An 8,000-nucleotide genomic window follows, 5' to 3' on the forward strand; every position below is an offset into this window, starting at 1 on the left:
AAGACCCATAAAGGACAAAATCCTTGAGTTTGAAAATGTCTTTGTCCAAACTTGAAAGGACATTCAGAATAAATCTACACCTTTTCTTGCAATTTTATTTAAATTTAAGTTAAATTCCCACCTCACTATTCTCTTTCTTTACTTCTTCTTCCTTTTTAAACATTATTTTTGGTCCAGAAGCTGAACCCAACAGGCACACAGACCTCCCAAGAGGGGGCTTACAACAGAGCCGGTAGGAAATAAATCTGGAAGCAACCTATTTGCAGGAAAGACTCAGAAACATCTAGAGATTTAGTGTTCACATGTGCTAGCTGAGATCATTTCCATTTCATATCATGTCCTTGATTGGCAGTATGGCCCTCTCTGAACAACTCATCCCTGGAAAGGGTAAATCAGTATAAGAAATCTGCCAAGGCAGAGGGTGCTTTGAATATTGCAGAAGTGGAGATCTGATGCAGGTTCAAGCAATAAATTCTGTGTTGGGGGAAGTGAGCAAATACTATCCTCTAATTCAGACAGCCAAGTCCACACTGAAGGGACAAAAATAAAATCTATAGCCATCCACAAGCCTTGGATGCTTAATTTCTTACCAGGATCAGTTGGTAGGTTAGGTAACCACGATGAAAATAAAAGCACAAAGTAGCTGTGGATGGTTTAATTATTCTTTCTATAATTTATACAAAGTTAAAGTCTATAGTTTACTTGACACTATATAATTCCTAACCTTCTATCTAATGGGTATCTATGTACATAATTTACCATAAGAAAGGCTTTTGTAATTGGCTTCTGCCAGTCTTTATTGTGATCTGGGTGAGAATATGTCCAACAGACTCATAGGTTGGGATTCTCAAGTCCTCTGTCAATGAATCTGTTTAGAAAGGACTAGGAAGTGTGACTTTATTGGAGGAGGTGTGTCACTGGTGAGGAGCTTCAGGTTTCCCATGTGGTTTCTGTTTCCCGCTTGCTGATCAAGATGTGAGCTCTCAGCTGTTACTGCCACCATGCCTTTGCTCCTTCCACGTGGAGTCTTAGCACTCATAAGCTCAACTAGCTGCTGGTTTTGTGTGTTGTCTTCTCACGATCACGATATTTTACCTCAACCATAGAAAAGCAACCAATACAGCCATGTTTGTGACTTAAAAGAAGGAAAATATCTCATTAACAATCTTTAAAATTATCCAAGGAAAAAAACTAACAAGAATGTGTGAAACTTTACAAAGAAAATTACAAAATATTATGAATGAATACAAAGAAAGTATAATCAGTAATTAGGCAAAGGGTGTAACACAATAATGACTCAGGGTTGAGAAGATGAACAATGCAAAACTTCTAGTGTTTTCTTTATTTTAATAAACAAATTAATACAGAATTGTATAGATACAAATTATTAAATTTCCATAGGTTTTTTTATAGAAAGCAATAAGCAATTAGAGATTTAAGTACCTGTCATTTGTCTATTCATATCTACATATGTCAAGATGTAATCTAGTAACTCATATCAAAGTCAGTAAATAAATATTTAAAGATTAATGGCAGAAGTTACTTATAATATTTATAAAGCGATAATGATAAAATATAAGTGATGAAAATAAAATATCAATTATCTTTTGATAATAAAAGAGAATGAGTTAAAAAAAACTCATACAACCAATTTTACCTGTCAAAGGAGTACAGGAATGATATTTATTATGATGAAAATACAGATTACACTTAAAGTGGCAAAATAAAGATATTTTAAAATTCTGCAGCAGTCATGAGTGTTAGTGTTTCCATTTTCTTCTTTAAATTAAGTTATATTTAAATCGGTAAATTGTTTCAGAAGTATTGAAGTTTTCTGCTTTAACATGTTTAAACTATAGTCACTTAGCATGCAAGTTTCAAAAGGTTTTAAATGATGGTGTCACAAAACAAATATCTCATTTTTTTCACCTTAGCAAAATTGAGACTTTTCATACTGTAAGGAAACATGACCAAACCCTGTGTGTTTCTGAGCATCGCCCCTCCCCTTCTTGTGTGTATATTCACTCAGAAATGTCTCAGATAGGGCCCTGGATTCCCAGGGATGCTTCTCTTGCATTCTCCCTACTCTCAGGTGACAGGACCTTCTTACTCCTGTGTCAGAGACCTTCATGTAGGTCGTACCCTTTGTCCATGTGACATATCCACTTACTCTCAGTCCTGCTGGCTACAAAGACTCTATCGAGATTCTAGCTTTCCTCGCCCTTACTAGCATAATACCTTTCATTTGTATTTTATTTTTTTCATTACATATATATTGAATGAACTTTACATTTCAATAATGTTTCATATCTATCTTTCTTGCTAATGCTATGAATGGGCTCCAAAGTCTTTCATTGTATTTATATTATTGATATTCAACATTCTTATAACAGATGCCAGAATGGTACTTGTGGAATTAAAAAATAATTTCAATATGTTTTTTCTTGATATTCCTCAGTATTTGCTCATAAGGAAGGCTGTGAGGTGCTGAGTTACAGGCTTCTGTGAGCACTGGCTTCTAATAAGTAAGAGTTGGTCCTTGTACAGAGATTGTCCTTTACCACTGCATTGTGCCTCACACCTATCAGAACCTCTTCAGTGACTGAACACCACAGTAAAACAAAGGTACAGTTAATCTCCTGCATTTGAACCACAAGAACTTTGATAAAGTAGGAACTGGTACTCACCTCAACAAAGACATTTTAAATAGCCATAGATCCATAAATGGGATTATACCTTACAGATAAAATAAATTATACAAGAAATCTACATGTTTTTGTTAGGATATGAATTCCCCTCATCAAAAGAGGCACATATGTAAAAAAAACTCCACTTACAAGTGGGGAAAAGTACAGAAAACTTTAAGACATGGAGCTCCAGAGGGAGAAAGTTTCCCTCTCTTCTCCTCCCCTCCCCCTTCCTTGTCATTGAGCTCCCCTCCCTCCCTCCTTCTCTCTCTGTCTCTCTCTGTCTCTCCCTGCCTCTGTCTCTCTCTCTGTCTCTCTGTCTCTCTCTTTGACTCTCTCTCTCTCTCTTTCTCTCTCTCTCTCTCCATACTGCCCTCCCTTGCTCCCTCTACCCCTACTCTTCTTCCCTTCTTCCCTCTTCTTTCAGCCTACTTCCTGTTTATTACATAAGTTGCAGTTCCCATAGTTTCAGCCTGGGCCCACAGTCACTGCAGCTGAGGTCTACATATTGAAATCTCTAAGACTGTGAGCCAAAACAAGTGATTCCTTCCTTTAAAGCTATTTTAAACTTTATTTAAAAAATAAAACAAGCAAAACAAAAATCACCCTCCAAATGGAAATAAACACAAGTGGAAATAAATATTACAGAATAAAATTATCTTGACACAAGGTGTATACATCTCAATGAACTTCTATACAATTAGGATAGTGAAAAAAAATGCTGCAATATACCTTTAAGTCTCCCTCCAGGAATTAGTTCCAGAGATGGCCAGTGAACAGCTTGCTTTCTTCCTAATACACATACTACAAGTGAACACAGTTTGATTTTGCAAAGTAGCCCATATTGGACATGGTGATGAAGACTGGATCAAAGAACAAATATTTAGAGTTGCCAAAATACAATGTTGAACAGCAACACCTTCTTGTTTATATATGGTTACAAGGCCATCAATGCTGACATTGCTTTCTCAGCATTCATTTATATTTTTTCAAAAGAAAAGATTATTGTGTATTCTGAATGCAGTGAGTGATACATGCTCTGGCTGATTTTATATCATTCATCTCATGTGCTTATCACAAAAAGACATTATGTAATGAGTAAGACTAGAATTATTCTTGTACTGTATAAAAAGGCATCCAAACCTATGGTCTTCTTGAATATGTAAGATGCCATTAGTTTCAACCAAGAGCATTGGCTCTTTCTTCTAAATATATTTGCTTTAGGGCTTCCTATCACAGGCCGAGCGTCAGTAGATAAAAATGTATCCAAGATTAAAAGGTATAATAATGCATCTGAGATCAAAAGAAGTTCTCAAATTTGATTCAGAAAAATATCTATTTCAAATGAATCAAACTATAAAGGCATTAAAATATCGCACAGACAATAATGCATTCATAGTTAGAGAAAAACTAAAACTCTTGGTGAAAGGAGATAATTTGAATGAAGTGAGATCACAGTGTGCGGCATGTTGGAAAAGCACAGCTTCTTTATTTCCTTTTCAAATTATAGGCAGTATCAATCACCAAGAGGAAAAAAATATGGTAGAAAGTTGTAAGTCACTTAAATTCATTGAAACCTTTAGTTGTCTTGGTTTGGGGTACCATCCTTTTAGATATTTTAAAATCTTGTTTTCTTATAATTATCGTTTAATCAATATGCATGTTTGATTACTCGTTGCTTTGTGCTAGTTATTAAGATTTTTCATACATAATTCTATAACTATCAGTTATCTGAGACAGTGAAAGGCAAATCCACAGTGCTATGGATAAGAAATAACAATTGGTTAACTAAAAGTTCCATTTGCAAAGATTTGTACAAGTAGATTGTGTGCCATTCCTTAATTATGCTCACATATCCTTCTAAGGCATGGAAACCTACAATTTCTTTGCCAAGCACGCTCTACACCAACTAAGATTAAAGTCATACAGTGCTCCACAATGGTAACTGGGCTAACAGTCAAAGGCAGGACATAGTGAAGGTTAGAAAGATATCACCAAACAGTGCCGTCTGTGATGATTAGTATCCTCAAACAATGCCTTCTGTGACGATTATCCTCATTGTGATGGCATCTGAGTGTGTAAAGCAAACTTTTTGTAGAAAAACTTAAATATAAGGAGAATCTTATATCTGATCACAATAAAAACCTGATAATCTGAACAAAGATAGATATAGTTAAAACAGAACTAAAACTAGAGTGGGCAAGAGAATTTTACTGCATAATTGGATTTTCATGCATATAGCACCACATTCTTGGGTTTATTGAAGTAGTCTGTAGATCTCTAGTTCTGGTCTAGACAAGCATTCATCAAACACTAATGTCTAATGATACTTATTAATTCTCTATTCCCCTAAATCTACTAAAGATAGATAGTTATGCATTATTAGAAAAACAAAATGGAAAAACTAATGCATATTAAATGTTAGACCATTTTATTAATAAATTCAATAAGCATAAATATACTCTGCAAACTTTCCATAAAATTATAGAAAAGTTTATTCTTGATTTTTTAATTTACCTCACTAAAGAATTGCTAACAGTTTGCAGTTTATAATTGCTGAAAATCTGTTTTGTATAACAATAAGGAGGAGACAAAGACAAGAGTCACTAATTAATATAAGCCCAGTGATGATCTTATTGCTGTTTACCTGATAATTAAAGTTTGGATTTGTATAAATCTCTGTTTACAATTATACATATGTTAGTGTGTATACAAATGTTGAGTATATCCTTCCACATAATTTTATATTTATTCATAAAACTATATAAAGTAACTCTCTCCTAATTGGTTCTGAGATGAACAAAGATTACAAATTTGTCCAAAATATAAGACAATTGCTTCTCAAGATTGAAAAATTTGGGCAATATGTCAAGGTTAACACTTTCAGCTTTGCACTATTTTGACAATTGTTGTGGGGGTAAATTTTTGAGAAAGTGGTTTTAACCAACTTCGAAGCTGCATTGTAGGGCCAAATAATGAATTGTTGTTCCCTGACTGGTCAATATGAATCCAACAATTCATATTGAGTGCTCTGATTTCTGTGACCACAGAGTTATTCGTGGAAGTTCAGCAAGAATCTCTCCCCTTTGTCACAAAAACTAATTGGAAAACAATTTTGTATGGCCAAATGTTTGGCTGGAGGGTCACTTTTGAGCAGGATATTGCTGACGACAGACATGATGATACAGAACAATCACAGGCTTATGACTTGAATGCCAAGAAATCTCTATAGGAAAACCAACTTGAACTAAGCTAGAAAGGTCTTGCTTGCTAGGACTGAAATAGTATCAGGTCATGACCTCAAAGAGAACTTTGATAATTCCAAGCAGAAAATTTCACCCAAGTAGTTAATTTCTGCAATTGAAATCTGCCTTCTTATCCTGGAGATATTTTTAGAAGTCTGAACTGAGATTTCTTAACAAGAAATTCTAGCAGAGAAGGTTGATTCGGTCAGTTTCCATTCTTACTGCTCTTATTAATCAAGCCAATTTCATAAGATTATAATTATTTTCATATGAAAATAACATCCCTTGGTTATCTTTAATCAAAAAGTTAATGAGTACAACGAGAAATGTTAACATTGAGTTAACGACTATCTAGCACACCGTTTTTATGTTATTATATTTAGTGTCTGGGCTATTTTCACCTCCTGGTAAGCTACATTTAATTTCCATTTTGTAATTTTCTTCTGAGTGGTCTGGGTCCTGCTGTCTCATATATTTTGTCAATTTCACCATATTATTATATTAGTTCTTCATCCTTCCTTGACTGTCATCTTACAATAATACAAATTAACTTTTCTATGTTGTTTCCCAATACAGTGTCACAAAGCTGAAACCTAAAGAGCCCCAGTTCTTTACTCGGTCTCTGTGCTGTCTTGGAGCTGACCCTCTGCAGAAGCTTTAAAGAAGTCGTTGAGGACAAGGTTTGATGCCTTGAATATCTGCGATCACACATGCACCACACAGCCAACTACCTTTACTACTCAGTCTATGCAACGGTTCTAGTGTATTGAACAAAATCATGAGCAAGTAAAAATGGACTACTATCGCTTAGAGAAAAGGAAAATATCTTTTGAACGAGAGGAGATGAGAAACAAATGCACTCTCCCTAGCCAGACTTCAGTCAGACTCCACAGAGCCCCGTTCTTATAAGCTTGGGGCAGAGACTCTACCATTTCTAAGATAACGCTCATTCTTAACAAAACTTCAACTTTGCTCCTGACTTCTACCTTCCTTTCTTTGACTTAGTGAAAAGGCGTCTCCAGCCTGGAGGAGGAGCCTAGGGAGAATCTCCAGCTTTGAGTTTGATGAAGTTCTGCGTGCCTCACGTTGGAAGTTTAAGACCTTAGCCCACCTTTAACAAGAAAATAATTAGTTCAGGTTAACTGAAGTTCACTGATTTCAGCCCCTTCTTAGTCACTTCCTAGCACTAGGCCCCTCACTCTCTTGCTTGACCCTAGCTGTACTTATTTATTTATTTATTTATTTATTTATTTATTTATTTATTTATTTTTACATTATTCAGGATTGAACTCTTGGCGAAAGAGATTTGAACCTCCATGACTGTTGATTTATTTTTAATTTATTTATTATCTTATGTGTATGACTGTTTGTCCTCATAAGCACTGTGCACATGTTTAGTGGAGGCTAGAAGAGGAGATCAGATCACCTGCAACTAGAGTTTAAGGTAGTTGTAAGCCATGATGTGGGTGTTAGCAACCAAACCCAGGTCCTCTGCAAGAGCAGTCAGTGCTCTTAACCACTGAGCCTCCTCTCTAGGCCTTCCTTAAGAAATCGGGGAAGCATCCTTGCTGAGAAGTAAGAAATGTAGAATGAAGCACGGGGAACATTGGTTGAATAACTTCCATAATTTATCTTCATTAACAATTGAAGACTATCGTTTTCAAGCAGCATGCCATAGTAGACAGTCACACAGTTTTGTGGGCATACCACCTTTGCCCAATCCTACCTCTGCCACTTATGAAATTCAGTAGCTTGAGAAATGAAAGGGCACCTCAAATATCCATCTGTAAAATTCAAGTATTATTCTTAACTAGTGAGCTGGTTATAATGCATGCTAATAATTAGTATATGTAAAATACTTACAAAATTGCCTGGGTAATAGTAAGTAAAAAGGTTGGACTGTCAAAACAACTACACAAGCCTGAGGAGTTAGATCCCTGGAAGAGACAGAAGCGTGGAACTGACTCCTCCACAAGGTTATCCTCTGACCTCTAGATGAACACGGCAACAAGCATGTCTATCCACATCCATCATGCACACACACACACACACACACACACACACACAC

At 35.6% G+C, this 8,000-nt stretch overlaps 1 long non-coding RNA gene across 1 annotated transcript in view; it reads right to left on the minus strand.

Moving 5' to 3' along the window:
* Positions 1 to 769: 769 nt before the first annotated feature.
* LOC116101480 overlaps positions 770 to 8,000 on the minus strand; it is a 43,062-nt gene continuing 35,831 nt past the window's right edge. The window contains exon 3 of the long non-coding RNA XR_004122839.1: positions 770 to 1,135. This is a non-coding gene — a long non-coding RNA (uncharacterized LOC116101480). The remainder of the gene's footprint in view (positions 1,136 to 8,000) is intronic.

The sequence above is a fragment of the Mastomys coucha genome, unplaced genomic scaffold (genome assembly GCF_008632895.1).
Source record: "Mastomys coucha isolate ucsf_1 unplaced genomic scaffold, UCSF_Mcou_1 pScaffold21, whole genome shotgun sequence".
Lineage (NCBI taxonomy): Eukaryota > Metazoa > Chordata > Mammalia > Rodentia > Muridae > Mastomys > Mastomys coucha.